This window comes from Cottoperca gobio, chromosome 21 (genome assembly GCF_900634415.1).
Source record: "Cottoperca gobio chromosome 21, fCotGob3.1, whole genome shotgun sequence".
In the NCBI taxonomy this organism is placed as follows: Eukaryota; Metazoa; Chordata; class Actinopteri; order Perciformes; family Bovichtidae; genus Cottoperca; species Cottoperca gobio.
In genome coordinates this window covers 23,609,560-23,623,497 of record NC_041375.1, presented here as the reverse complement: position 1 = coordinate 23,623,497, position 13,938 = coordinate 23,609,560, and the positions used below count along the sequence as shown (strand labels likewise).

The 13,938-nt window shown below is 41.7% G+C and overlaps 1 long non-coding RNA gene across 1 annotated transcript; it reads right to left on the bottom strand.

The window, feature by feature from the left end:
- Positions 1 to 5,746: 5,746 nt before the first annotated feature.
- LOC115026770 (uncharacterized) lies at positions 5,747 to 13,199 on the bottom strand. The gene is made up of 3 exons (XR_003834327.1): positions 12,967 to 13,199; positions 12,770 to 12,858; positions 5,747 to 5,855 (listed from the first exon to the last, which is right to left on the bottom strand). It is a non-coding gene; the product is annotated as an uncharacterized LOC115026770 (long non-coding RNA).
- Between the last annotated feature and the right edge of the window lie 739 nt (positions 13,200 to 13,938).

The window sequence follows — 13,938 nt, the reverse complement described above, 5'->3', positions numbered from 1 at the left end:
TACATATATATATATATATATATATATATATATATATATATATATATATACACACACACACACATATATATATATATATATATATATATATATATATATATATATATATATATATATATATACACACACACACACACACACACACACACACACACACACACACACACACACACACATATATGAGGATGTCTGTAAAGACTATTTTGTTTGTGCATTTCTTTCCACATTCTGTCGCTGACACTCCAGGCATTCTACTGTTTTTCTATATTTCATGTATGAGATGTTAATCATTGTAAGTTAAAGCATCGCACCTCTGGTTCCTGCGGAGGTGGAACTGACACTATTTATAGTCACAGCTTGGTTTATAAAGGGCATTTTCACAGTTATATTTTATTATTATTATTGCCTGATTGATGAATGCTAACCCAGCAATGCTTTTCAGTTCAGCTACTGTACATGCACGAGACGAGAGCTCTATCTGTACATAGCAGCAACAGCCCTCTGCAGCCCATTTAAAGAACCTGCAGAGGATCGTGTAAATGTATCTGTATATTGTATAGCTAACACTGTTTGTTTAAAAAAAAGCCTTATAGTTGTTTTAAAAAAGTGCAGCAGCTAAATACACACCAACCATGAGGTTTGTTTGGGGACAGAGCTCCACAATGTGACCGGCCCCCTGCGGCTTATGACCTTTCCCAGCTGCTCAAACATCAAATTTCCAGAGACACGTGAATCCAGACAGAAAGTAACTGCACTACACTGATCATATGGGACAGTATCAATTATTATAGACTGAAAATAGTCACATATAATGGAGACATTGAATTCAGAAGTAGTTTTGATCTAAACTAAGCCTCTATCGGCCCCGTCTGAAAGCCAGTCATCTGATTGGTACATTTTGAGCTCTGTCCCCTGCGATGTGAGGCTCTGTGCCCTTCTATGCAACTTACCAGGTGTACTGTTAGACCTGTCATGTAGACTGTAATCACTGCCTTTTAGACACTGTGAATTTTTTGGTACCCTATATTTTTGTATATTGTACATTATAAAGGATAATAAACCTTGATGCCAACACAACAGTATGGTCAGTGTGCTCTGTCAGTTAGTTTTGAGGAGTTGAACTTTGTTTTGAAAGGCTCAGATTCATGTTATTATATCAATTAGAGGCGCTTATAAGAGTTGAAGATGCTGCAGTCGCCTCTCTCCAACATGTTTACTAATAGATTTATGGGGAATTAACAGTTTTCTTGCTTGTCCCTATTTTAAATTCTAATCAGTGAACTCTCCTGTTACAAACTGGAGACAAGTGTGTGTGTGCCTGGTTTTCAACCTGCTCATACAGAAAATCACAAAAGTGAGGGCCTACATCGTGGACAGTGTCTCTGGTAATGACAGTTTGTTGGCAGCCACACACACACACACACACACACACACACACACACACACACACACACACACACACACACACACACACACACACACACACACACACACACACACACACACACACACACACACACACACACACACCTTGAGAAATGATTGATATGGCTTGTAACACTTCCTGTGAAGAGACCAAAACAATGCATCTTGATTAAAAGTATCTGCGTAGTAATGAAGTGATAGAACTGACGCCTTTGTGCCATAGAAACTTTACAATGTGAAATGGAGTCATACTGTGCACTGGGTTATCGCCATAACAGTGTTATGTAGTAAAAGCGTATAGTTGACAGTACTCTGGCCAACACTAAAATACTCTCCACAGATTAAAAACAAATGCTGATGCAGTTGTTTCAGACACTTGGTGTAAACACACAGAAGTGAGCATCATCAGTGACAGTGATGACTGGTGTCTTATGAAAGAGACGACATTTTGTGGCAGAGGCTACACAGAAAATACTTACAATTAAGTCGCTGCTTTTAGTCTCTTCACAGGATTTGTTGATAAGAAGTCTGGGTGCACGGGGTGAAGCTTTATCTCTTCACCATACATATGTTGGGATAGTTTCCCAGTAATGGTACCTCCAAGCTGATTGTGTGTTCCCAGTGAGCCCAGTTGGCCATGTTTGCAGGTTGGAAGCCAGTTTTGGATCTTGTCCTGTGCTGCACCTACTGATTGGTGGTCAGCGCATTAAAATTGGCGGGAAAGTGTGAATCCAGCTCATCACTGGAGGTAGCACGTCCGTCTGCAGCAGGAGAGTAAGTAGTGACTGCAGTGCACAGGGAGAACCTGGAGAGTAAATGGAGTAAAACTAAATGAACACTAGTCTTTTCCTTTAGTAGTGTTTCTCAAATAGAGGTACTGCAAGGAGTACTGCAAGGAGTACGAGAGTTATGCATTATTCCTTAAATAATTATACTATAATACTAAAAATGTAAACCCAAGTTTGATAAACCTCATTTTACATTCAATATTCTTATTTTCAATGCAATTGTCAACTGACATAAACTGTCAATTACTGCAACAATCACAATCACATTTGTTCAGTGACCAGGAAGATCATTTCTGATGGTGAATGACAGACGTATAAACACGTCACACTAAATTAAGTTAAGTGCAACTTATCAAAACGACAGTTTAATGCAACTACAATTACGTCTTAAGTGTTATTTCATGATTACCAAAAAATTAGTTTGCCATGAATTTAGTGAAATGTAGCATTGAAGCATTTTATCAGTAACACGGTTGTTAAATCTAACACTGATGACGCAGTTTTTTATGCATTAAATATACATGAAATGTATTTTAAAAAGGAGTTACATTAATGAGAGAAGTTTGAGAAACACTGCTTTATTAAGAAGCCTCCCTGTCCTATAACTGCGTATATCCAATAGTACAAATTAGTTCAGTAAAGCCAAACTTTGAGTCGGACACGCAACCTCTCCCTTCATCCCAAGAACAAATTATTGCGGTGCTGGAACCCTTCGCTGTATGAGAAGAGGGGAGATGGATGGGACAAACGAGCCAAGTAGTCAGGGTGTGTCCAGCAGAGTGCTCGTGGATCACTGCTGGTGCCAGTGGCCAAGACACCAGTACTTTATCATCACACCACAATGATACTGCTGCTGTGCAGAAAATCAAGATCAAAGCCAGACAGCAGCTACTGTCACACAGCACAGGAAGACACTAAATAAAATCTGATAAAACATTGTGTGTACACTCAATCTGTAGCCCTCACATAAATAACTGAGTGCACTGTTTGTATTTTTGCACTGGCGCAACTATATCATTGGTTGTCAGATGGAAGAGCAGCCCACTCTTCCTCCCCTAAAATACACACACACACACGCCTATGATTTCACATATCCCTATTGTATAGGCCCTACTCATTTGGTTCAATGCAGCCCAAGCGGTACCTCTCAATTAGAGAGAGCAGCCTCTCTGCGGTTGTATTAATGGTCGCAGTGAAAGCATTAATCAGTTGCTATTCTGCTGACAGACAGATGCAGTGATCGGCACTCTGGCAGGCAGCCAAGAGGAAGTCGCCAGGAGGAAGCTGTGGGCTGAAGGAGCCCACTCAGATAAGATGGTGAGTCAGGGAAGAGACGGCAGCAAAGGAGTGGGAAGGACGCAGACTCTGCTTTATAATTCAGCCTCTGTGTGACAGTGAGGAATGAGAAGAACACTGAGGGAAACACCAGCTTCAGCTTTGTGATAATCAGTGATATTAATGAGGAGTTTTGTTAAAGCAGAGATACCCGCTATGTGAAAAATAAGTCAGCATCTCCAACAAACAGTACAGCACGGAGAACCTCATTAATCATGAGTAATCTTGGAAATTATTGGCTACCTGAAAGGTATTGTTTACAAATGTGTTAACATTTAAGGAGGATAGAAGAAATAACCCCCGATCAAATCAAGCCATAACAAATACTAAAAGTTACCGTGCATTTTAAAACAAATGGTGGTGCCAGGTTTTACCAAAGCATAACAGGTATATTAATTGTAACTACAGGTTTTGTGCATGTTCAATCTTTATTTATGCTGAGTAAATTAGTAATAAGCTTTTAATAAGAAGGTTTGGTTTGCCAGGTTACAGACAATTGTTGGAACGTTGTTTGTCTTTCGATTTAGTTTAATTATTAAACATTAACAGCTGCAGAAGATTAATCTGGAATCGAGTGGATTACATGACGACACAATCTGTGAAAAACAGACCTGAGGTTGATATGAGCGGTGAGACTGAACCATACAACCTTCTACATTACATGTTACAGGTCATTAAGCAGACGCTCTTATCCAGAGAGACGTACAGTGAACTCACCACAGGGAGTCTCCCTGGAGCAGCTCAGGGTTAAGTGCCTTGCTCAGGGGCTCAATGGTGGCAGCTCTGGTATTGAACTCACAACCATCTGGTGTATTGTATGTACACAACGTATTAAGGGAATAAAAAAACATTCACAACTACAAATGTAATTACATAGTGTGTCAAAACATAGGCCTATTACACACAGATCATGTTTCTGTTATTGTGTGGATATACACCAACGTCGCCTTTCAAACCTGGCAACCCAAACGTTGGACTCTCATTAATTATCTAAATTAGGAACAAAGCTATTATCAACGTATAATGAATCTGTAACTATGGCAGTCTAAATATCAAATCCCAAAAAATGTGTTTAAAAAGTGAAACAAGCAGCAAAGTAACTGGTGTCTGTTCAGTTTAACAGTCAGGTGGTGAAGAGGTCAGATTCCATCCTGCCTGACGCCACCCGCCCTCTTCATCAGGAGTTTTACTACCTCTGGCACCCGCTTCAGATCCCCTCAGTCCACACAAACAGATGCAAACACTCAGTCAACCCTATAGCCATTACCCTCCTAATGAGGTCATTTAACCATCAGGAATGTTTAGGCCTAATGTAGGATGATGTTCATGTTGATCTCTGATCATGTTGTTGCCGCTGGAGAAGTCTGTTTGATTTATTGTAGTCTTGATTATAATGCTATGATAGTCATACTTTTATTCAGGGGGATGACAGGATACTAAATATGTATTGTTTCAATTGCTGTTTTGATGGTTCTGCTTCTTTATCGATATTTCGTTACCAAGTCGATGCCAAAATTGTGAAAACGTGACGGTGCACTGCAGGTAACATAGGTACCGTGGGTATCGGTGGGCAGGAGACTACGAGTTCAAATCCGAAAGGATATGAGACATTTTAAATGCTCCCTCTCTGCCCAACAGCTGTTTGCTGACAGCGCTTCCACCTCTCTCTCTTCTTCTCTGCCCAACCAAACACTCGCTCCACACACAGTTAACACACACTTGACTTTTTGGGACGCACCCTATTTTTTCCCTGATGCTACACTGGAAACACAAATGTGTGTTGAAATCAGCTGGAGAGCTGCTGACCTGCAGTAAGGTGCGTTCAGGCTCTATTCAGGAAGAACTGGCATCGGTGATAATGTTATCAGGATATGTTCAAATCTAATCTTGTAAAATTAATTGGAACGTATGCAAGTTTACAGTTGTTGGAAGGAGTTGTTTTCAAAGCAAGTTTAATAAGAAGTAGTGCATGTTGAAGATAATGTTCGACGGCCAGTGCAGCAGCAGCCCAATGTTGGTCTGAGAAACTTCAAACACTACGAGCACCCAGCATCGATCACAGTTGCATAATATTATCAGCTGATGTTTTTCCATGTTGTCGTGTTTTCAGAGCGAACAGCCGGTTGTTTTTCATGCGTGTTGTGCAGCGTCCCAGGAGGCGTCCGGCAGACAGACGTGTCTGTGTTTTCACAATGAGACAGGATGGGCAGATCACACATCGTCTGAAGTTGCGGCCAGAAAATTGCTCTCATGCTCTGCAGGGATTGAGACTTTGTTGCCTCTGCCATCACATCTTTCCATCTTACTCTAAGAGAAAACAGGGTAATTGTTTGTATATGATTCATCAGCTTAGCATTAATCCACTGGCCAGTTCTTCTGTGGGTCTTCTGGGTCTGGGCAAAGCCTGTCTGGGAGGAACTCCGAGGGAATTGGTTGTATTGGAAATAAAAATCAAGAAGTCAAGAATCCACTTAATTGCAATCTGTTGTAGAACAAAATCAAGCTGTCTATTCAGGTCTGTCCCTCTAAGCTGCTAACAATACAAGCAGACACACAAACACTACACTTTATGCCTAGTTCACACTACACGGCTTTAGCCCCGACTTTACGATCCGCTCCTACAAAAGACCAAACAGAATTCGCGTCGGCTCTGCATCTGCAAATCGGCGCTTGAGCACTACCTAAGAACTGTTTTCACAAGGTCGCAGAGCAACTTACATTGAAAGGCATGGACACCATCTGGGAGTACAGTGTCCATTGTACAGTATAGTTAGTACATTGGTAACAGGTCTTTGCAACACCAGCCCTTAGAGGTCATAAGGTCAAGTAGTTGAAGGAGAAGTTGGGATGCTCTGCTTGCATTTGCTTGTAAGAGAACAGGATGGGTTAATGGTGCTACGAGTTAACCCCGACTGACAAAGAGAGATGAGTGGGAGAGACGGAGCCGGCAGTGATGGAGAGTCCTCTCCTCCTCCTAATAAAGCAGAGAGGGGAGACCTAACGAGCTAAATCACCTCCAACCTCTGCCTCTCACACAGAGCCCAGCTTGCACATTTGGCCGCTCCAGTGGGGGGGGGACTGTTTCCAAGACGAAGAAAAATTGGAGTTTATTGTAGTTGCGCAGCGCAGAGCTTGAGTGAGCCATTGCCTTTTATTCAACCTACTTAACCAGCTGACAGAGGTTGTAAAGGCTGGCAGCTGCACTGAGTGGAAGCAATATTGATGACAGTGTCGCAAATAAAACTGCTGATGACACAAAAATATTGATGGAGACGCTTGTACCTTTAAGTGTGAAGCAGGTAAGGTCCTTACCTTGGATCCTGCATCTTACAAAAGGTGTCAGAATCATATAAAAGGAGCAGACCTCCATTTCATGTTCCCACTAATACATTAAGTTTACACTCAAATATGACCAGAAGGCTTTGTGCTCACTTGATGCCGTCAAAGAAACACACTTGTCTTCAGTAAATGCTCCTTACGTTTATATTTAAACCAATGCCATGGCAGGTCTGTGTGCTGCAACATGGATCTCGCCCCTCTCTTCTTGTGGCTGGTTAATGCATTCAACACACAAAACACTTCAGACACAGATCTTAGGTGGTGCTAAGTTGTTCGACGTGAAACATTTATACAGCCCGGGGCTTTGGTTCTACACTACAGTTTGAGCATATGCCCATTTGTAGGCCTGCATTTGAAGCATGGGAATTCCAAAGTGCTTAAACAACAAAAACGGAAACATGGGTATTAAAGTTTCAAAAAATGACAAAGTGACAAAGTAATTGCAAAGCGGTTTCAGGCTACGCATTCGCCACACGCTCCGACAGGCTTTTAAGCAATTTCTCTGTCCTTGTGCTCGTTTGATTCCTTTTCCTGCAATGTCATTGAAACACATGCACACGCACACACACACACACGTGCATCAAAGCCATTGTGTTCCATTAACTGACAATGTCTTTCAAAGAAAAGCTTCTATAAGAAGGTGAGAAAAGTTCTCTCTCCTCCGTGCCCTCAAAACTCAGACTTTGCCAAACCAGCCAACAACAATCATACGGAGCCCACAAGGACAAAACATTGATGCATTGTGTTCATAGCAGTGTGTTTACACGGCAAGCAGCATTTGTATTAACCTGATGGCTTGTGTTCCTGCTTCACGGTGCTGCAGCGATAGACGGGGTGATGAATGGACTACGAAGGGATTTTTCAACATCTCTCTTCCCTTCCAGCCTCGGGGCATCATTACTTCCGGTACTAATTTAGCTTCATTCCTCCACCGCCTCTCCAAACCAATAACTCAAATGTTCTGTACAGGAATTTAGTTGAACTGAGTCATGGTGCATCTCTGTACCTGCTGCAGAGCGAACTCTTGGCCCGGTTTGTGGAGGAAAGTGCATAAAAACCAGATTTATTTTTTACCATTCCGTTCATGAGCTGTGCTGTGAGAGCAGCGCTGCATGTGGGCGTTGAAGCCAGGAATGCTGAGAATTACAGTCTGGCTGTGCACAGTTTTGCTCTACATCCCAGTTGTGAAATCAGTCAAACCGGAAAATAGCTGCAAGCTTTTGGGTTTTGAGCATCACAGGAGAATTTGGCAACAACATTCATCTGTGCTCTCCTGCTTCTGTCCCAGGTAAAGCCCTCTCTGAGCCCGTGGTGCTCACGGTGAAGGCAAACCTGGGCTCCACTGTGTTTAACTTGTACACGACAAACAGGCTCATTGTTAAAAGGTCTCTCGTCATGTTTATGCTCTGCTCTTGTTGCCTGTTGGTGAAGGGATCAGGAGGTTTACAGGTTTTAGCACCTTCACAGGAACAGATTGAACACTGCGGTGAAGTCAGTGCACAGGGTGTGAAAGAGAAGAACTACATGACTAAAATTAATTTAGATGGATGCATACTGCCAGCTGTCTGTGTGTGTGTGTGTGTGTTCTCTTGTACTTGTATCTTTCTCATTCAAGTTTTAAACTGAGCACAAAGACTTTATTTGAAAAGTGAAGGCCTTTCTTCACTTTTCAAAAGGGGCCTTTTCAGGATTAAGACTTTAAGGATATGATTAAAATCAGCACACACACACACACACACACACACACACACACACACACACACACACACACACACACACACACACACACACACACACACACACACACACACACACACACACACACACACACACACACACTGTGTCTGACGAACGGTAAAATCTTCCCATTTGAGAATCTGAGACAACAGAATAGTTGCAGAATAATCATGTAATTGTTCTTATATTTTGTCCTCACAAGTACAAACCTGTGTGTGTGAGTATGGGGAGATGTTGTTGTTCCACATCAACTCGGTGCTGCAGTGCAACATGGAGCATATTGAAGTTATTGCTTATTCTTAACTTAATTTAAATAATGGAAAAACCTGTAAAAACTGCATTTGTGCACGTTATAATGTTTTTGATTTAACTCTGTGGACATTTCAAAAAATATTTATTAAATGAATAGCCTATTATTTAGTCTTGCCATAAACATACACAGCAGGGAGATAAAAACTGAAAACCATCTCTGACATAACGTAAAGAAAAGTCTTTACATTATTTAGATTTAGGCGCACGTTTCCATCATGGAGTACACCCTGTACATCTTATCAGTAACATTTCTAGAAGCAATGTGCATAAAACAATATGCAATGAAATATTTTTCATTCAGTGCTGGCATCAAAGGAAACAATCGAGAGAAAAAACAGCAATTTACTTCTCTCTCCAACTTGGCTCTTAATCAAACCTCAATTTTCTTTTTTTTCCCTTCGGTATTCATCACCCACCCACCCACCCACCCACCCACACACACACACACACACACACACACACACACACACACACACACACACACACACACACACACACACACACACACACACACACACACACACACACACACACACACACACACACACACACACACACACACACACACACACACACTTTTTCTGTTTCCCACAAACACACCACACATCTCTCTGCCATGTCTCAGGAGGCTGTTTGGCATCTTGCTTCAGCTTGCTGGCGTCACCAACAGCCCCGCTGATGGTCGACAGCAGCTGTCAAGATCAAACCGGGTGCTGTTTGGCTGCACCGCCGGAACAGGGATGGGTTAATGAAACCACCGACCCTGCCTGGACTCTCATTGACATTTTGCACTGATAATTTTCTGCCCAGTAGGGTCACAGAGAAAAAAGACTCACAGGTTTCAAGACAACCAGAGAGAGGAAAACATCACCGTGATTTTAGTTTTATTTTCCTGCACTGAGACAGATGATAATAATTCAGTCAGTCAAGTCACATGGTACAGCTATTATGTTGACAGACTATTGTTTGGTGTCTAGACTCTGACCTCATCCTCCGCACAAGAATACACCAAGGTCATCACAGCAGAGATGGAAGTGACAGTAATAACTAGAGATGGCTGGATCAAGTATTTTGATCCAAGTCCTTTTAAAATTGGATATCTGAGTCACATAGGATACTTATATTCACCTGAAAAAACGTTTTGTGCCCAAGATGCCCAGTAAATACTGTACAAATAAATACGTACATAGCAGCAGAGGATATGAAAGGATGATTAAATATGTATCTGGTATATTGTAATAACAGGGGTAGCCTACTGACTCTTATTTTTCACAAAGTTGACTAAATTGTTGATGAATGAAAATGTAAGAGGGAGAATGCGACTCCTTTAGACGCTGCGGATAATTGACTGCAGTTCTCTTTTGCTGCTGGATATACCAACATTACAACCGAACTCTTCTTCACTTCAAAGTCAACGAGCACAAGCGGACAGCCTCCTGGAACAGCTCCACTCTGCAACTCAAATTGTGTTTTTGCCATACTCATTTAACACTAATAGCATTTCCGCTGTCAAAACATCGCCCTTACATAATTCCAAGCTGTACTTTATACAGTAGTTATGTACAAGTGTATTTCACTGCTGTTTCTGACTGTGAGTAACCGCAACATGGGAGTGTGACACAACTATGTCATGACAAGTGTATCGCTCAGGATCCGAGGAAGTGCAGCGTCGAGTGTAAAGTTGTTTGTATGAACGGCTGTCAAAGAAACCTGCAAGCAGCAGCCCCACCACAGGCCATTCAGCCCGATCCGAACAGGCACGTTTTGCACGGGCACTGCACTAGTAGCCTAATTAATAATACACAGGTACATCACTTACGTCTGAATCCTCTCTCCCAACAGAAGCACACATGCACGCATGTTTCATTCATTGGTTGTATACGTAAATGTATGTGGTGTTCACGTGCAGTAAACGCAGGCTGCATACACACACATGGGCAGATGACGAAATTCACATCAAGCAGGCCGGACCCTTGCAGCTAATTAGAAATGCAGTCTTGTTTAATAGTAGGAATAGTTTATAGTAAGATAATGTTGAAAAGTTTGAATTTGCAGCAATTAATTAAATATATGCTTAAAAAGCATTTAAACTAAGTTTTGTGTTATTCTGAATTTTGACGCCGAGTTTGACTTTTTACTGCAAATATATATTGGTTCCAAATATCAGTCATAGGCCTCATTGATTACTAATAATCAGTATCAGCCCTTTAATATATTGGTAAACGTATAAAATTATGAAAATAATGACAAACAACCCAAGGATATTACATTTACAATTTGAATCATCGTATTAAACAAGCTGGACCATACCTGTCAACATTGGAATTTCAAAATAAGGGACATTTTTTGGCGGACTCCGCCCATATTTTACCCATATAATGTAAACGTAAACACATAAAGTACGGTATATACATTCAGGAAATCTGAATGGCACACTTTACAAAAAGCACGAGTTTGCCCGACTCTGCTTTTAATAAATAAGTGAACGTCTCCTCTCATTTGGTACTTGCATAAAGTTTTAACTTGTTTGGCAGGTACAACTGCATCTCCATCTATCTCCCGTTCACTGTGACTCTCATCCATATGTTCTCGTCTTCTTCTTCTGTGTTATTGTTCCTGTTTTCTTCTTCTGTGTGTTTAATGGCGGATAACGTTTTTCAGCTAAAGTTAAACATAATACTGCCACCTGCTCTTCAGGAGGCCACTTTACACTTTTTTTAATTATCCATCCATCCATCCATCCATCCATCGTCTACCGCTTATCCGGGATCGGGTCGCGGGGGCAGCAGCTCCAGTAAGGAACCCCAATCTTCCCTTCTCCGGGCCACATCCTCCAGCTCCGACTGGGGGATCCTGAGGCATTCCCAGGCCAGTGAGGAGATATAATCTCTCCACCGAGTCCTGGGTCTTCCCCGGGGTCTCCTCCCAGCTGGACATGCCTGGAACACCTCCCTAGGGAGGCGCCCAGGTGGCATCCTTACTAGATGCCCGAACCACCTCAACTGGCTCCTTTCAACGTAAAGGAGCAGCGGCTCTACTCCGAGTCTCTCACGGATGGCTGAGCTTCTCACCCTATCTCTAAGGGAGACGCCAGCCACCCGTCTGAGAAAACCCATTTTGGCCGCTTGTACCCGTGATCTCGTTCTTTCGGTCATGACCCAGCCTTCATGACCATAGGTGAGGGTAGGAACGAAGATCGACCGGTAGATTGAGAGCTTTGCCTTCTGGCTCAGCTCTCTTTTCGTCACAACGGTGCGGTAAAGTGACTGTAATACCGCCCCCGCTGCTCCGATTCTCCGGCCAATCTCTCGCTCCATCGTCCCCTCACTCGCGAACAAGACCCCGAGGTACTTGAACTCCTTCACTTGGGGTAATGGCAATCCACCGGTTTCCTGCTGAGAGCCATGGCCTCAGATTTGGAGGTGCTGATCCTCATCCCAACCGCTGCACACTCGGCTGCGAACCGATCCAGTGACTGTTGAAGGTCACAGACCGATGATGCCATAAGGACCACATCATCTGCAAAGAGCAGTGATGAGATCCTCAGGTCACCGAACTGCAACCCCTCAAAAATACGGGATAATTACGGGAACATATTTAAACGGGAGGAAAACGGGATAGAAGTAAAAATACGGGGAAAACGGGAGGGTTGACAGGTACGAGCTGGACACAAAGACTGATAATCAAAATTGTTGTAGACCAATTTTCTGTCAATCAAACTAATCCTGTCAGCACGGATGTAAAACACAATATACTTTGGTTTCTGCTACTCGAACTATAGCACCATTTTATTGGAGCTCACATATACTTTAATAAAAGTGATTCGTACTTACAGTGAAGCAGATCATCTCATCTCCAGGTCCAGCAACGTCGAATGAGGTGGAGACACAGGCGGCGGGTTTTAGGTATTTCTACTAGAGACCTGTGTGTGATAGAAGCACAGACACTAGCTATTCATTCACAAACTCTTATACAACATCTCATTAATTCTAAGTGGAAATATCATTAAAGTTAAAGCATCTATACTCACCCAGGACACATCCGGGCTTTTCTCATCCAAGCTAACGGCACTAACGGCTAACGTCAATTAGCTAACGTCAACTAGCAACAGTCGGTTGGGTTGATTTGGCGTTTACCGTCAATTAAACTAAATTACAGACAAATAATTCCTCCAAATAAAGTTATATTTTGAGATTTACAAGGAATTAAATCGTTTTTGTCTTAACCAAATTACATTAAATAAATTCACTACAAAGTTTTACAAAACTTAACTGCTACTGTTCTCTGTAGTCCCTCCCACCACAAAACGCGATAGGTCATAATCGTCGTTACCGATTGGCTAATAGGCAAGATTGACAGCTAGTTAAACCAATGAAACAGAGGTATGACATGAGAGGTTCACAGCTGCTCAGTAATAAAGTAATTTCTAATGTGTTGCCAAAGATTATCAACAATAACTACAAAAATACAAAATACATTAAATTAAGTTGTATTTTGGTAGTCAGTTCAAACTAAAATACTTAGCAAATAAAAAATAATTACACTAAAGACACTACACTAAAGTTATTTTGCTTATTTAACACTTCACTGTAAGTGCAATTAAGACAGTTAAGACCAATTAAAAATGGCTTTGCATATTAAACAAAGAGCATTGCAGCACAGAACATTTGACATGCAACATGTTCTAAACTACCATGCTGCAACTATATAGTAAGAATGAAACTTTGATGAGATTTTCAAGTTTCACAATGTAGATTACTGCTCTTTTTTTAAAATGGCATGTTTGAAATAACTGGGCAACAGCTTTAATTAAATTCCTGCAAATACAGTGGGGATGATATCTGTGTTTTGTACTCTCATCTGAAAGGATGTCACAGTTCATTATATCCTCCCCTCAGTGAAACATTTTGGTGTCCAGAGACGAGGGTCAAACGGAGTATCCTTCTTTTTTTAATAATATCACTGTCAGGAAAGTCTGGACCCAAAGCTCAAAGAATTTTAC